Raw genomic sequence first — 17,718 nt, 5'->3', positions numbered from 1 at the left:
TGCCGTTTTTGGCTGCTTCACAGGGGTTTCAAAAATAAAAGGGTGTTGGTGGGTTAGGATTGGTCAGGAGAGTGTAAAATATTGATATTATATTAGTTGGGTGCCAAAATTGAGGGGCGTGTTGTCGACCCGGGATAGGTCGAGAGTAGATAAGATTAGTCTCATATGTGAGCATGTGACGGTTCTTTGCTAGACGGAGGTTCGTCTTAAACCTACTATAATTTAAGACGGAACTTTATTATTACTATCGCTATTATTATTATTATTATTACTATCCGACTAAAACACGTATTTTTATATAAATTAAGCTTTAAATATTACTTTATAAAAATCTTGTTTAAAAATAAATCCAATTAAATTAAATAATTCAAAAATATAAAATAAGGTAATTAAATGGTTAAATAAATTTTAAATGTCAAAATGAGAAATTCGCGGGTGTTACAGCTTTGTTAGTTGTTCTTAAGAAAAACAGGAAAGCAATGGGTTATTCTTTAGATGATATAAAGGGCATCAACCCTGACATTTGTATGCATCGGATTAAGTTAGAGGAAGATCACAAACCTTGCAGACAGGGTCAGCGCAGACTGAACCAGAAGATGTAGGATGTTGTGATGGCTGAGGTAATGAAGCTACTCGATGCAGGTATTATCTACTCTTCTTGTCATTCTAAATGGGCGAGTCCAGTTCAGGTGGTTCCTAAGAAAGGAGGAACTACCATGGTTAAGAATGATAAAAATGAATTGATACCTACTAGAGTTGTGACTAGTTGGCGGATGTGCATACACTATAAACAGCTGAATGCCGCCACAATGAAAGATCACTTTCCTCTTCCTTTCATTGATCAGATGGTGGAAAGGTTAGCCTCTTATAAGTTTTTCTGTTATTTATATGGGTATTCAGAGGTTCTTTCAGATCCCTATTCATCCGGATGATCAGGAAAACACTACTTTCACTTGTCCTCAAGGTGTTTTCTCTTATCGTAGAATGCCTTTTGGTCTGTGTAATGCCCGTGCCACCTTTCAAAGGTGCATGATGGGGATATTTTCTGAGCAAACAGAGTCTATTATGGAGGTCTTTATAGATGATTTCAGCGTCTATGGAAGTGATTTTGATAACTGCTTATCTAACCTTGATAAAGTGTTGCAGCGCTGCATTAAGGCTAATCTTGTGCTTAACTCGGAGTTGCCATTTGAGATTTTGGTTTTTACCCTATTTTTGCACGCATTTCTGTGCTATTTTTGTGGCGAATAGCTATAAATGTCCCCCGAATAGTCTACATTGGTTTGTCTTGTATTAATTGCAGGAATGAGCCGGAAGGAGCAGAATCGAGCCTAAACTTGCCCCGTTTGCGTGCATTTCGGAGAAAGAAGAATTGAAGCCCGGATATTGATGCCTAAGGATGCGTGAAGTGGTTACGGAAGATGCTTTGAGTGCACCTGCGCTGATTGTGACACCCCCATACTTCAAGTGCTTTACCAAGACCACTTAAGGTATGAGACCGTCACCATCTCGGTTACCCGAGGCAATGATAATCAAATGACAATGAAGAAACACAATTTAAATAACAATACGTTTTAAAGTGATTACATATTCAAACCTAAAACTGATAAAAGTACGATAAAAGTTCTCAAAATCCAAATGTGTCAAACAACTAAATTAAAACAGCGGAAGACTCTAAACTGCCTCGTGGTGACTCATCCCAGCTAATCCATGTGTATCTTCTCATACCTGTTCAACAACTGCGCACCATCTCCGAATGGATCGCCACAGTTTTTAAAAGACATAACGGGGTCAGTACCAATTACACAATCAAACCACAATGAGACAAATATACAAACAGCTCAAACAACTCAACAGGTACTCCTCGCCGCCAGTGAGGGACCGCAGCCGTTCCCACCTAAGCCCTGCTCATCTCCATTGAGAGATAAACCCACGTTCATTAATGTGCACATCCCTTCTGTGGCGGGTTCCATAGAAGGCGAATCAAGGGCGTCAAGCCACTCCCGCAAGTGACTCCACTCAGCCAGAGACGCACCCCGAAGATCACAGATAGTTATACAGTAATCACAGTAACTTTACCAACAACCACCAAATCAGAAACCAATACGATAATTATTCAATATCAAAAATACCAACAACATTAAACTAATCATGCCATTTAATTAATACCGAGTGGTGTTACTTATGCTTTTGTGTAGCACATGCGCAGATTTATGATCAGTTGCTAAAAGCTTTGAGTTGCTTTGATTGTGATCACTGGGTTAGCTGCGGTGAAGACAAGAAGAGGTCGAGCTAGGACCTATCTCAAACCAGTGTTGTCCGGGAGGCAACCCGGAGTTTTAAACTTTTCAGTTGAATTTCAAACATTTCAGTTTTTGTTGTGTTTTAATAATTGGACTTTTCGATTGTAGACTGCAAAACATTTTAGGCTTAGTTTTGGGTCATATCTGTGGTTGCTATTTTGCGTGTCTGCAGGTACATCATGATCAAGTATATAATCCTTCGATCGTATGCACTGTGAACTCGATCGAGCACCATCCGAAGTTAACCACTCGATCGAGTGCTTTACTTCCCTTGATCGAACATTTTTAAGCCCATTCTACTCAGTCGAGTACTTTGCCCTCTCGATCGAGTAGATTCGTTTTGATTAGTCTCCAATGACGTTGCTATGCAGCTGTTTATGACCTCCCATATTGCTGGCTGGTTTGGGAAGGTCCTTACTTCGCGTTATCTTGTGAGTTTTCCGTGCTTCACTCTTCTTTTCAGTTTGCATTTCCCTTCCCTATTTTTGGGTACAATGAGGGCATTGTACGTTTTGGTTTTGGGAGTTATGCATCCATATCTGTGTCCGTATACCGTTTTTACTGCATTTTTGTTATCACGTTTAATTTTCTGCTTGCATTGTTTTTATTTCAAAAAATCAAAAATCTCAAAAATTTGATAAAATTTGATAAAATTCGAAAATTCAAAAAAATTTCTTGTCTCATTTTGCATATAGGTTGAGTCGGAACGGTAGATTTCAATGATAAAATTGCACTACTTTTAGTCCTTTTGCTTAAGCCTTGCATAAACTAATTATCTCTTTAGCATTGTCTTATTGCAGAATCTACGAGTTAATGTTGAAATTTAGCTGAACAAATAGACTTGATCTGAAATTTTGGCCACCCACTCATAATTTCTAAGATTTAGAGCCTTAAAACTGGTGTCATTTATGACCAGTTCATGTAGGATTGTGAGTAGTATACTCCTTGCATAGCATGTTTCATCAATTTGCACAAATAGGAAATTCAATTGCTTTTTGCCTACATACATTAGGGTTAGTGGTTGGTGTCACATGCAGGAAGGTGCTTACATTCCCTTTTTCTTTCATTTTTACCCATTTAACTCCACATTTAGCCAAATCTGCCTTTTTGATCCTTAGGTACATTCCAAATTTTGCCTACCCTGTCAAGCTAGTTTAATGTGTGTTTTTGCGGTATATAATTTATCATGCCAAGTTTGGCTTGTATTATATTGATTTGGAGTTGGTAATTTATGAAGAAGAAGAAGGATGAAAAAAAAGTTGAAAAAAAAAAAGAAAAAAAACAGAAAAAACGAATGAAAAAAGAAAGAAAAAAAAAGAAAAAGAAGAAAATTTGGAAAGAGATTGAATAAGATCAGTTTTGCTCCTATGTTTTATTTTTATTTTATGAGGAGTTGTGGTTGTTCGGTTTAAGTGAGTTTGTGTGCCGAAATATGGGGCACTTGTGCTTATTTTTAATGGTTTAGAAGCGGACATTGATTAGTTTGGTTTGGTTAGGTTGCTAGCTTGACTTACTACCTCACATATCCAAAAATATTTTGCCTTTTCTTACCCATTGCCTCACTTTTCCATATTTTTGTAATTCCTCGACTGTGATGGGACCTTGATTGGTTGGAATGTATGTGTACGGTAGTTAGAATTGTCTATCATATTAGCTGCATACATGTTTATGTGGCTCGTAGTTTAGGTATTTCTCTCTCTTACATTCATATGCCTACCCTTTGCTTCATGAGAGAAGACTGACCCGTGAGAGTCCATTTTTAAAGGTCTTACAAGGTCGACAGTTCAGCTTTATTATGAACGTACAATTCATTTGCATTTAACAGTTTTTGCTATTGGTATTAGTTTGCTTACATTAAATCGGTTTAAGTGGACAATTTGTAACTAGCTCCGAGTTTTCTTTTCTGTTCCATTAGTTTTGTATACAGTTTACCTGGGGACAAGAAAAGGTTTGGTTTGGGGAAGTTTGATGCGTGCATTTTATGTAGACTTTTTGTACCGTATTTGCACGTATTCCTATGCATATTACTTAGTATTAAGCTACAAATGTCCCCCGAATTGTCTACTTTGGTTTCTCTTGTCGTATTTGCAGGGATGAACCAAAGAGAAGTGGAATCAAGCTTAGAACATGTCTCGGTGCATGAATTTAGGAGTTGAGTTGAGTCGGAGCTTGGAAACTACTAATTTGTGATGCGCATAGAAGTAAGGAAGCTTAGCGGACAAACGAAGAGCTTTATAATACTAGTGGCTACTTTGAAGAGCCATATCTCAAGTTTTACAACTTATATTCAGGTTATTCTAATTGAAGATGAAAGCTTATCTTATTAGCTTTCCAACACCACATAAAACGCTCTGTTTGCCCAAGTAACGAAGAAAAAGCGGCCGTTTGAAGTTCAGTGCGGGAAGCAGGAATTATGCGCTGGAAACCACTCGATCGAGTACTATAGTGCTCGATCGAGTTCTTTTGTGTGCTCGATCGAGAGGTGCATATTTGGGGTTCCTTGATCGAGTACGTTTTGTCCTCGATCGAGAGGTTTTTGCTAGGAGTTACTCGATCGAGGAGTTTTAATGTCCTCGATCGAGTACTTTTCTATCTGATGCAAGTTTTTAGTATCTTATTATCGTATCTTAACAAAATAAATATCTCTCCTATAAATAGGAGAGACTTAATTAGGTTTTTTCATCTTTCATATAACTTTTTCCTCTTTTTCTTATTCTATTCGACGTTGCTCTTCCTTCTCCGGATCCGAACTCTTGTTATTTCTTCTCTCTCTTTCATCTTACTTCCCTTTTGCACATCTCTTTTTATAATGTTGTTTATTATTTCTTTATCTTTCATTCTTGATTTATTTACCATTATGCATAGCTAATTTGTCTAATGCTATGATTAGTGGAGCCATGATAGTAAATCAATGACGCGATAATTGGTTAGGGGGTTTTGTTGTGAGAATTGTTTCATAGCAATATAATTGTAAATGTTAGGTTGAATGCATTCAAATGAATCAATTAAACTGGTTAAATTAAGACCTAGTTCGAGAGATTGGAATAAATACACCTGTTATGAACAACAGACTACACTAATGAGGGTGAAAGCTAAGTTAGTAGTATTTTAGAGCGGATAGCGGACCGAGAGGACCTTTCCTTCACCCTTCTCACATCAGACCGACTGGTCTACCTATAGCTGATTTGTGTGATATCATGGTGAACCGACATCCTGGCATCTCTCTCTATATTTTCTCTCAATCCTTTGCTTTTAACTCTGATCATTAGTTTAACTTAAACAACTCAAACCCCCATTTTGTGACCTTAGACAGACTAGAATAACGAGTAGATGGTGACCGCCTACTTGTGGATACGATACCCGACTTACCTCTGCTGCATAAGTTAGAGCCAGTTGGTTTTATTTTTGATAGGGTTGCGATAGCCGTGTCATGTATCTCAGTTTATACGATATTAATTACAAATTTAGTCTATTTATCTTCGTAATTTTTTTGTATCTCTATTTTCACGGATTATTTTTTATATATATTTTACTTTTTAATTTATTGTTGAATATATTTACTTATGTATTTCTTCGACATAATTATTTATTGTAATAATTTTTTATATAAGGCACTTTATTTACATTATATATATTTTTTTGTATAATAAAATAATATGAAGTATAAAATTGTTAGTTTTACAACTATAATTTTTAAAATACTTAAATTTTTTTTTCCAAAAAAAAAAAAAACTAATTTACAGCACAAAGATATAAGATACTTTGATTCAACATTAGATAATGAACACTACTGGGTCAATAATTAAACATTACCATGTTATATTGGAGGTCTAGGGTTCAACTCTTGTTGGAAACAAGTTTTTGACTAAGGCCTAAAAACTACACACAAAAAGCTTATAATTAAAAATTATATTATAGCAACAAGGTTCAAACTTTAGACGCCTAGTAAGATACCCATGTCTCCTACCAACTATGCTACACCAACTATATGCTTATAATTTATATTTCAAATAAATATTTCTGAAACTTGTTATTATTATGTTGTAGTTAAGAAGATGAAAGGGCCTTAGGGCTTTCCCCACCTAACTTGCATTTGGCAGGAAACCATGCATTGATTGTTTATTTTTGGAGACAAATATTGTATTATTAATATAGTCATTCCCTCCAAATTTTAATTCATCCAAAGTACATCGTCCCTACAAAATCCCTACTAAATCAATCTAACTATCCGAAAGTTAAATAGCAAAAATGTTCGAAGAGAGGAAAGCCCATGTAAGAGACATTGTTTGCACGAGGTTGTTTATGAGGGAAATAATCAAGGAATTTGGTCCTACCAACGTCCAAAATGATTTAACGCGAGCTAGAGCCGGTTATCATGGAAATACTTTCCTTGTCGATATATTTGGGGAAGAATTTAACATGCTTAATTGGGGTAAATTTGAACTCGACAAAATGTATTGAAAGAAAATCGACGATGGGATAGAGATGTTAGCTACCCCTAAAGTTGATTCCACCAATGTTAGGGTGGAGGAACAAGAGGAGGACGAAGTAGTGGAGGTGATTGAGGTTATAGCAACCCCTCATAAGCCCAAGAACTCCGAAAAAGTTACGGGGAAATCGTCATGGACAAACACCCCCGACATCCCCCCTCCAAAGAATTCCAAGAAGAGGTTGGGGAGAACTCATCCAAGAAGGCTCAGTTCTAAGAAACTTAGATTTGATCCTTGTGTTGGTCGTAGTCATTAGGTTTAGTTTTAAAATTTGGTTTGTTGTTTTTTTCCTTTGTATCGTCCTTTTTAATAATAATGAAACGTAATTTTCTTCTCATGTTACCTTTCTTACCATACTCGATAAAATGGAAATAAAAAAAATAGGGTAACTCTTACTATTCTCCATAAAATTGAATTATCAATGTTTGACTTCCCTATGCACCTTAATTTATTTTACACTATTCGAAAAAATAAGTAGATAAAAATTATTAATGACCAATATAATTATTAAAAGAATAGTAAAGAAAAAATATCTTGATTTATTTACATGTTTTTAAATAATTGAAAGTAATTAATTATGTAACTTCATAGAATAAAGTAACATATTACTGCCAAAATATATTTTTATCCAAACACAAATTATATTAGTCAAATTAGATGGTAAAATGGGAGTTTTATTAAGTAACATATTAATATTAGTAAATTAAATATATTAGTTAATATGATAAGTTACAGTTAAATTGATAGTAAAATATAAGTTTTAAGAAATAAAAAACAACAGTTAAGAAATGAATAGTTACAGTTAATTAATTTATTTTGTTTATTAAGTGAAAATATTAAAATCGAAATTATATTTTTGAAAACATAATACAAATGTTCTATATAGCTCGTTGCGTTGCTCGTATGTTCATCCGAATTTTAGCCATCATGGATTGGTCAAAATATAATTTTAGGGTTTTAAGGGTTTCTTAGGGGTTTAGGGTTTGTAGGTTTTTTTTAGGGGTTTAGGGTTTCTAGGGTTTATTTGGTGTTTTAGGGTTTAGTTGGGGTTTAGGGTTTCTAGGGTTCATAGGAGTTTGAGTTTTATAGGGTTTATTTGGGGTTTTACTGTTTCTAGGGTTTTTAGCAATATATACGATCGTATGTGTAATACCTAAGGTTAAGGCGTAATTTAAGACCTAAGGTTAAGATGTTATTCTACTTATGGTTTAAGATGTTATCAATCGTATGTTGTTATAATTAGTTAATTGTCCCGATCAACAGTGTAGGACTAATTTTAGCAACGTTTGATCAATATAAGTTTATATATGATCGGAACGTAAGACTTAAGATTAAGATGTCATACCACTTATGGTTTAAGATGTTATCGATCGTACGTTCCTATTGACTAATCGTTGCAACGTACGATCAATAGGATTGTACAAATGTTTTTATAATAAACAGTTGAAAATGTTGTATTTGGCGGGAAAAGAACAATTTAGGTGTTAAAACAACTTAAAGAGTTATGGTACTTAAGAGTGAATCGTGGCCGTTCAGTTGTCTATAAATTATTAGATAATATTCAACATTAAATCGTGGTCGTTCATCCTATGAGTGACCAATCACATAGAAAGCCACGGATTAGTAAATATTACAACCTTTATAAGAATTTTTTTGTGTGGATCATATCAACTAAAACATAGTCACACACTCTCTCTGACTTCTCTCAATAATACTTTTTTATCTCTATTTTATTCAAATTACCTCTCTTCTTTGTTATCCTTTTTATTCAAGTATTATAACATCTAATATTCTTAATTTAACACTTTAACACTAATTAATTTATTCCTTATTTTTGTGTACGTCAAGATGAAAAACGGCACCGCTGATATTATTAAGAGGTCAATCACAGGTAAACAAGTTTTGGTGGATGAGCTCCGTGTGACGGAGTTGGAGCATGTTTCCAGGATGAAATCCTTTAGGGAATGCCGCAACTGTTGGCATGAAGGAGGTCTCAAAAATTTTGACAAATCACTCGAGGACCTCATACAATCCTTCTTATGTGACTATCAAAGGACATACGATTTCAGGAAGGACTTGGAGAGTAGATCGGGGCCTTAGAGGCTATATGACCTTTTTTATCTTAGAAATTAGTTTTGTTATTTTACTTAATATTGTAATCTTTAATTAATTTAATATGGGATATTCTACATGGTTCCCCTCAATTTTTTGACTTTCTACATTGTATCCCTACACTTTTTAAAACATACTTGGTACCCCTAATTGTTGTCATTATCACTAAGTGTTCCCCTAAAGTTTATTTTCCGTCAATTAAACTCAGGTTTAGGCGTTTAGTGATTACTTAGATGCGTAACCAAGCTTGTCATTTATCATCCCATGACATAAGGACTCTATTAGGCTCAATATCCATCTTTGGACGTGATAATTTGGCCATGAAACAATAACTTTTCTGTCAAAATTTTTTTAGCCCATATATATATCAATAAATATTAGGATCGAGATGGATATTGAGCCTCATAGAGTCCTTATGTCATGGGATAATAAATGACAAGTTTGGTTACGCGTCCAAGTCATTACCTAATGCCTAAAACTGAGTTTAATTGATGGAAAATAAGGTTTAGGAGTACATTTAGTTATAATGACAATAATTAGGGGTATCATTTATGTTTTAATAAGTGTAGAGTACCATGTAGAAAGTCGAAAAATTGAGAGGTACCATGTAGAATAACCCATTTTATATTGTAATCATTATTTAATTTAGTTGTTTTATAATCTTATATTAATTTAGTTTTAATTTAATTAACTTTACAATCCTTGAAAATTCTGTCTTTTATTTTCCCAAGGCGTAGTATTTTATAATTTAAAATTTAATTGCATTTATTCATGTTATGGTTCACCAAAGATCACCATCCTAATTATAATTACGGGTAATCCATTCCTACCCAACCATTCCTTTCTCATTCACTTTTTCTCTATATATCTTCTCTCTAAAAACACACATTCGAAATTTCAAATGGGAATTCTTAACGATTTTATAATTGAATCGTTGAGTTCTTTACAAGAACAAGTTTTCATAGTCCGTGAACAGGAGTTGAAAGCGATGAAGATGGTTGTTGGGGAGATTGAAATTTGCAACGATTGTTATGTAAAAGGCATAAAGGATATGGAGAAGGAAGCGGATGATTTCATCAAATCCGTGTTGGGTACTTATGAAAAATGTTACAAACTTAGAGTAGAATTTGAAGATGGTATTAAGTCTTTACACTTTACAGTCTTTAATTAATACGGACTAGGCATATTACTACATTGTACTTTTCTTTTTTTAAGTTTATCTTAATTTTACTCCATTTTGGTTGTTACATTTTGTGGTTTTATCCTCTACTGACTTTTTTTTCAGTTTAAATTTAAATGTTAACTCGAAATTAAAATGACGTCATATTGCAACTGATGAGACATGTATGTGGAGTATTTTGGTAATTAAAAAGGATATTCATAGATTTATAAAATATAATACAAACCATGCTTTTAATAATCCTTACAAAATACGAAATATTAACTAAAATTAATTAAAATCTGAGAGATTCAAGTTGAACACTCCCTTTCAATTTTCCTAATTTCTACTTGCGCTGGTTCTCGATTAGCCCTTAGATAACTTATCATAACATCCATATTTGCTTGCACGTCCTGCATCCCTCTTGTTATCGCCAAGTCTCGTACATGAGACACTCGGTCGATTAGATCAACCAACTGAGTGTTAATCTCTCGCAGCCGAGCAAGAATGTTTCTGCGATCAACTGTGTACTCAACTAAGAAAGCAATAAACTGTTTATCCATCTGAAAACTATACTAGTTAATTAAATTAAGAAACAACCACACAATCAATTAAATAGATAATGAACAAAATCGATTACGGTTTGGGATTTATTCAATAAAATAGATTGAAAAAAAAAAAACTCAAAGAATAATTCAAGATAAAAGCATAAATACCTTGATTGAGAATAAAGGAGTATGGAAAATAATCGATTAGGGTTTGATTGACAATGGAGGAGTATGAAAAATAATCGATTAGGGTATGATTGACAATGGAGGAGTATGGAAAATAATCGATTATGGTTTGTGTTGTGATAGTTAATTTTTCGATGAATGGAAAATGTCTTTTGCCTTTTATAATGGGGAGAAGGAAGTTATAGGGTTACAAAATCGATTCTTTTTTCAAGTTGTGACTTGATGTGATTTGGAAGTCAAATCAGTTTGTAGATACCTCATTTCTGCACCTCCCGCAAACCACCCGGTGATGATTGGGCCGCATGTTTGATACGCGGAACGATTTGTGACAGTTCGTAAGATTAACGTCAAGTGATTGCTCAAATATTAAATGTCTACCTCTTAGTTGTCATCTACGTCCTGATACGGTCGTTTTGGCAGTAATTAGAGTACATTCGGAGTCCGGGTCAAAAACCGTCTCCATTTCCTGATAACTGTTAAATCCCGAGTCAGAATGTTCTGGAATGTTCCGGATATTTCTATTCCATATTTCACAAATTTTATCTTTTGGCAAATAATATCCCGTAATATTCATAAGATATTCGAATTATTTCCGTCCTACCATAACTCAAACGCGGAAATCTTTCTTCAGCAGGAGGAAACCTCCTGGGAATGGACAACGACGGGCGTTGTGCCTCTTCCAAGAGACGGTGGGCTGCTGCGCCTCTTCCCGAGCCCTTTTCTCGCATGTTTTACGTATCTTTTTCATATCTTTCCGAGATTCACTTCCAAAGAGTCTCCGAAACCCTAATTCCTTCACGTGATTAGTATAAATAGGAGCCTTCGTTCCTCATATTTCTCACGCGAGTGTCCGCCCTTCTCTTCTCCCTTTGCATTCTAGACTTTGTTCTTACTTACTGGCGCCTACGTGCTTGAACTTTCGACCACGTAAGCTCGGATCTTTCCGGGTACCAGCCTCTCCGTTGCATGACCGACCAATTTGACCAACTCCACATCAATCAACTTAATTAATCAATCGTTTTCCTCTTACGAGGGCACTCTTTTTGCATTCGCGTCGAGCATCACTAATCGATATCTTAGTCCTTCTCGTTTCGTCAACATGTAAGTCTGAGGGTGTATATTTCTCTTTATTTATTGTATTTTACTTTTTCGTATCATCAATTGTAAGGTTTACGTCGAAAATACCATTAAAACCGATTTCTAAAACCCTTTGTTAAAACCTGTTTTTGCGGATTTCCAGTAGATACCCGTCGAGAAAAGACGCAGCAACTGCTGCGCCTCTTCGGAGGAGCGCAGTTCCTGTTGCGCCTCTTCGTGAGGCGCCCGATTCTCGCTTCTTTTCTTCTTCGTTTGTCCTCTGTAATTCGTGTTCAAATTCTTTTTTTGTTTCGTCTGTTAATTCTTCGTCGTAATAGCATATAATCCACATGTATTATAATCATTCATCATTAGCATGTTTTAATTCCTCATAGATCCGACTTAAATCCTAAATAATCCAATATTTACGGGTTTTCGTCATTAAATTCAAACCCGGATTTTAGAGATTCAATTTGTTCATATTGAGTTTCTGGAATTCGTCATTGATATAGTTTAATCTGTTTATTCGCATGTTCGTCACATATTCGTTGAATATCCGTCGTATTTAGCCTAATCGACTTATTTCAATAGAGGACTCATTGATATTTTCATCATAATTTCATGTAAATAATCCGTTTCCGGTTCGTCCTATCCATGTTTATCGCTTTTATGACCATCATTCACATGTAATTAACCTGTTAATCACTTTCGTCCGAGTAAATATTATCAATCAATCATTAAAATTACCAATCGACATTAACGATTTGCGAGTTCGGCTTCACGACGAGAACTCACCCTTGGAGAAACAGACGCGGCAAGCTGCTGCGCCTCTTCCGCAGGGCGCGATCTGCTGCGCTGTTCGAGATGATTTCTGTCCCTGAACTCCGTTTCTGCCTTGACCTAGTTTGTTTAGCTTACGTATGATTAACTATTATCCGTATTATCGCACTAATTCCTGTTCGTTAATTTATTTCTTTCTTTATTTTATTTCTTTTTCTCAAATTATCCGTTTTAAAGGTATTTTCGACATAAATCGCCTATTTCTTTGTAATTAATGTAAATTTTCATTATTGTAATTCATAATTATTGTATTTCTTTTATCATTTGTATGTTTTCACATGTAAATGAGCATTAAATCCTACTTCGACATTAATTGTATGCTAATTACGTGTTTCACCGACTTAGTATTAATTCTCACATGCTAGGATTAATCTAATGGATGTTGCATTGCATGCATATAGCCGACGATATATCAAGTATAGACAACTTCCCTAATCATTAGTAGAGGCCGCTATCGAGGCGGGCGGGATTAGGTGTTCGATCAAAAGAGCTTCCTAATACGTACCCTCACCCCTTACTCCAGATCTCCGTGAGCACCCGTGTTCATTGGCATCCACGAGAGTCATTCTAGACATAGAATGCTAAGGGTAACGATTGCTTAGTTGTAACACCCCGGTTTATAAAAGAAGTCCTCGTCAAGACATTCTCTAATAAAACGGACTGTTACCATCTCGGCTTCCCGAGGTAGTGAATAACAAATTAAACTCCAAGGCAATTTATATAATATTTTAACTTAATTATTACAAATACTCTTTTCTAGTTGAATTACAAGAACTGACATAAATAAAAGTGAAGTCTTCTAGCTGATGATCTAGTTACTAGGTCGTCTGATCCAGTGTCTCACGCCCATCAAGCTCCCGTCCTATCTCTTAAACCTGTCAAGTCTGCTCCCCATAAAACGGTTCATCACAGGTGTTCACGAATACACAGGGTCAACCGCGAGGTTGAGTAGGGAAAACAATAAAACAATAAAATATGATATGCATGATACTCCGTCACCTCCATCACCATCTCAACTCAATCTCATATCACATATCCCCTTACGCCCGGCCATACCGATCCCCGGCAGACACAACAATCGACCGTCGTCGATATACCAGCCTAAACAAATTTGAGGACACCAGGGCAGGTCCTGCAGAACCCGCCTGGGCCTTATCACAACATCACATCGTATCACGATCTCATCACCACCACACCATCCTCCAACTCCAATGCATATGAAATGCTCAAAAGAAAGTGATGCAATATATATATAAATCAATGAATCGATGAATCATAAAATCATGCCGATTACCCGATGTTGTGATATCATACTCAATACGATCAAATCGGTCAATCACCTTTCCGAATATAATGATAACGTAATTCAACCACCATGAAACAAGTCAACACAATTCGATCAATAACGATAATAGGACAAGTGTATTTCCCTACCTCAAGATGCCAGCAGTTCCAAATAATCAGTTAAGCAGTCCAGAAAGTAAAGCAATAAATTTGATTATCGATCCTTCACGAATTCGTCACCTAAAACAATTATAATAATTATAATTACTAACTACTTAAATATAGAAATCTCCTAGAATAGAAACTTTCCCGATATAGTAACTTTCCATTTTAATCAGTCCCGACTCAAAGTCCATCTCTAATTATTGAAACGATTCGGGGATTAAATTAAATGATTATTTAAGTAACTCGGAAATTGAATTAAATAATTAATATGTTAATTAAGAGATTTAACGAATTAACAAATACGAAACCCGAATCGAATTTAAACAATTCACACACCCGTCATCTATTATTTAAATAACTCGGAAGTTAAATTGATTAATTAATTAATACGATATATCACGGATTCTAATTATTAAACTTGCGTTGACAAAACCCGTTTCGAAAACTAAATACAACTCGTGCCCCTTCACACCTACGCACGCACCACCACACGCAACCTCACCACCGTGACAACCACCTGCCATGTCCCCCACTTCAACCCAGCCACCAACAACCGCCCCCACTGGGGTCGACTCCCGCCGGCAAGGAGAACCATGGCCGTCTTTTGGCCTGGTTCAAAGCCGAACCTCACCAAACACCCTCTGTTCCAACACGCACCACCACCGCAGACAACGACCATCTCCCTGCCCAACCACCACAGACTTGGTCGCCACCAGCCCATGAACCCAGACAACATGGAGCCACCGTTTCGACCTCCCCCTAGTCCACGGTGGCTCCACCCCAAGTCTAGAGACTTACCCACCTGAACATCCCCTGTTTTGACCCGTTTTTGCCTCCCTTAACGAAACCACCTCCCTCTGCCCCTACAACCACCTACGACCACCCTAACCACCATCACACTATTCTACCCTGACCACCCATTACCACTACCCTGCCAACAACCATCCTTATCCCCTCCCTGAGACACGCAACCCCGACCAAAAACCCGACTCTAAAACGAGAAAAAACAGAGCAGTGATTGACTACTACCTTTACCGCCACTAAAACCACCACCACAGCCGCCTATGACCGTCGACAAATGGCCGTAGCCCTTCCCTGCTGCACTGTCAAGGCCTGCCCTCACTCTTTCTCCCTCGAATTGCGTGAAAGGTTGCTTGTATTGTTCTTGAATTATCGTTCAAATGGGTAGTGATTAGGTATTTGTAGGCTTAATGGTTTATGTTTGTTTTGTCATCATACGATATAGTGGTAGGTATTGTAGGAATGTTAGGTCCAATAGATTAGTGTATAATAATTAATCAAAGTTAGGTCCAATATTTAATTATGATTATGGTCCTATTATTTATTAATTTGTAAAGAAATGATAAAGAAGAAAAGTAGGTATGGTAGAAGTGGTAGGCGTGAAAGAAGGAAAAAGATGGTATGGTGGTAGTATTACTCTAATAACAATATTAGAATAATAATAATATATAATAATAATGGTCTATTTTTAATAAAGATATTTTATTAAAAGTCGAATGTAGGATAAACCCGTCATGATTAACTTATATCGATACAACGCGGTTAATTAAATAACTTAATGAAATTATCGACTCAATAAATTTACCCAACTTAATTAGTAATATAAAATGTATAATAATTAATATATAATAATATCCATTTAATTAATAATATCCGATTAATTTATTATATAAAAATACGGGGTATTACAGTCTTCCCCTCTTAAAATGAACTTCGTCCCGAAGTTCGCTCCCATACTCAACAACAGAAAGGTATTGTATATTATACTTACGGACGTCACGCAATTCTAACACGGTTAACACACTTTTGACTCACCAATTAAACGTACTAAATACGGAATGTTACATTCTGCCCTCCTAAAAATAAACTTCGACCCGAAGTTTAACTCATCATTACTTAACCAACTAACTAAAATTAATAACTATCTGAGAACACAATTGTATAATAACTAAATAATCATATGAGAACACTGTCCTCTTCCATCTAATTTCCGATCTCAACCCATGTAACTCAAGCACCATGGTCTCACTGGACCGCAAATGTAACTCGGCACAAAGGCCCCGCAACTCATAACTCAATACGAGTAATTTAGTCACACTCTCCTTTTACACATCAACCAACTACCTGAAGTAGAAGTAAAATATATAGAACTCATTTGCATAGGTACCCCACAATGAAACATCAACTTGGTCAAAACTACAATCTACAAACGAGTGCAAATTAAGCGTTAAGATTTTACAATCCTCCCCAACTAAAAACGTGGTTACGTCCTCGTAACCCTCATTATTATAACTAAAGTTCTCAATTACTGCTAACAACCGAAAGAGGATACCGTTACCCGTAAAAATCATTAGTAATTATTCATTTTACCAATTATTGTAATCTGTTACCTTAGAAACATAGGGAATCAATCACATAAGAAAAGAATTAGGGTCCAAAACTTACTAAATCGATTTATGAAAATTTATACCTTAATAGGTCCAGTCTGTCTTTCTTTTACTTAGTTGTACAGATTTAGGTCAAGTCACCGAATCACCAATAAAATGAAGACAACCAGTTCGTAATATTTATCAGCCTAGAATATTTTAATCCTTATAACAAAGGGTTTGGTATTTATTTATGAATGACGAATGCACATTGATTGGCAAATTTTATAAACTTATTGGTCGAGTCAAACAAGCGATTAAACATCGATATTGGAAAGTTAACATACCAGACTATCATTTAAACCAACGCATATCATGCGAATCATAAAAAGGGTTATCCCATTATAATTGCCAATATAATTATCATAAACAATCTTTATTAAAACATAATTGATAGTAACGACTCGATATTATAGATATGTCGAATGTCGTGTTACAATTGCATGAATCACTTTTGCATTTTATGTCAATATAATAACGAACATATTCAATAAGAAATAACTCACTGTTTGATTATCATGTTATAGATTTAGGTTCAACTGAAATAATTTACTGCGGTGAAGATAATAATATAATTATGGCACACAACTCATATGAAAGACATTAGAACTTAGATGCCATCCTACATGTGGGAACATTTAGACACAATCATTACTACCATCATGTGTAAACTTTTAAACATAACTATTGTAATTTTCATGCGAGTATATTAGAAAAATCAAATTAACTTTTAACGTCATCAACTTACACGAATGTGACAATATAGTTTTATATTTACATATATCCGACCACTATGCAAATGTGATATGAAATATTACAACATGCCAAATGTATATAAAATATGCAAACAACTGGACTCGTATAAACATTGCACCCTTGATTAAAATCAATTTAAGCTATTCAATTTTGCTCATACTATCATGCCAACAATGTTATCAACTAAGTTTTAATTTTATCACTTGTTAAGATACATAACTACTGAACATGCGTGCTACTACCGTCATATAAAACATTATAAGTTCACTTTACTAAGACTCCTGAATTAATCAAACAACTGTATGAAAATTCAACATAGAACGCACATTTTAAATGTTTTGATTTACGTTG

At 35.3% G+C, this 17,718-nt stretch overlaps 1 long non-coding RNA gene across 1 annotated transcript; it reads right to left on the bottom strand.

The window, feature by feature from the left end:
• Positions 1-13,466: 13,466 nt before the first annotated feature.
• On the bottom strand, positions 13,467-15,451 carry LOC141657325 (uncharacterized). Its single transcript, XR_012548723.1, has 3 exons — positions 15,194-15,451; positions 14,150-14,239; positions 13,467-13,599 (listed from the first exon to the last, which is right to left on the bottom strand). It is a non-coding gene; the product is annotated as an uncharacterized LOC141657325 (long non-coding RNA).
• Positions 15,452-17,718: the final 2,267 nt, after the last annotated feature.

Source organism: Silene latifolia, chromosome 5, assembly GCF_048544455.1.
Source record: "Silene latifolia isolate original U9 population chromosome 5, ASM4854445v1, whole genome shotgun sequence".
Taxonomy (NCBI): domain Eukaryota; kingdom Viridiplantae; phylum Streptophyta; class Magnoliopsida; order Caryophyllales; family Caryophyllaceae; genus Silene; species Silene latifolia.
This window is presented reverse-complemented; position numbering and strand designations above follow the sequence as displayed.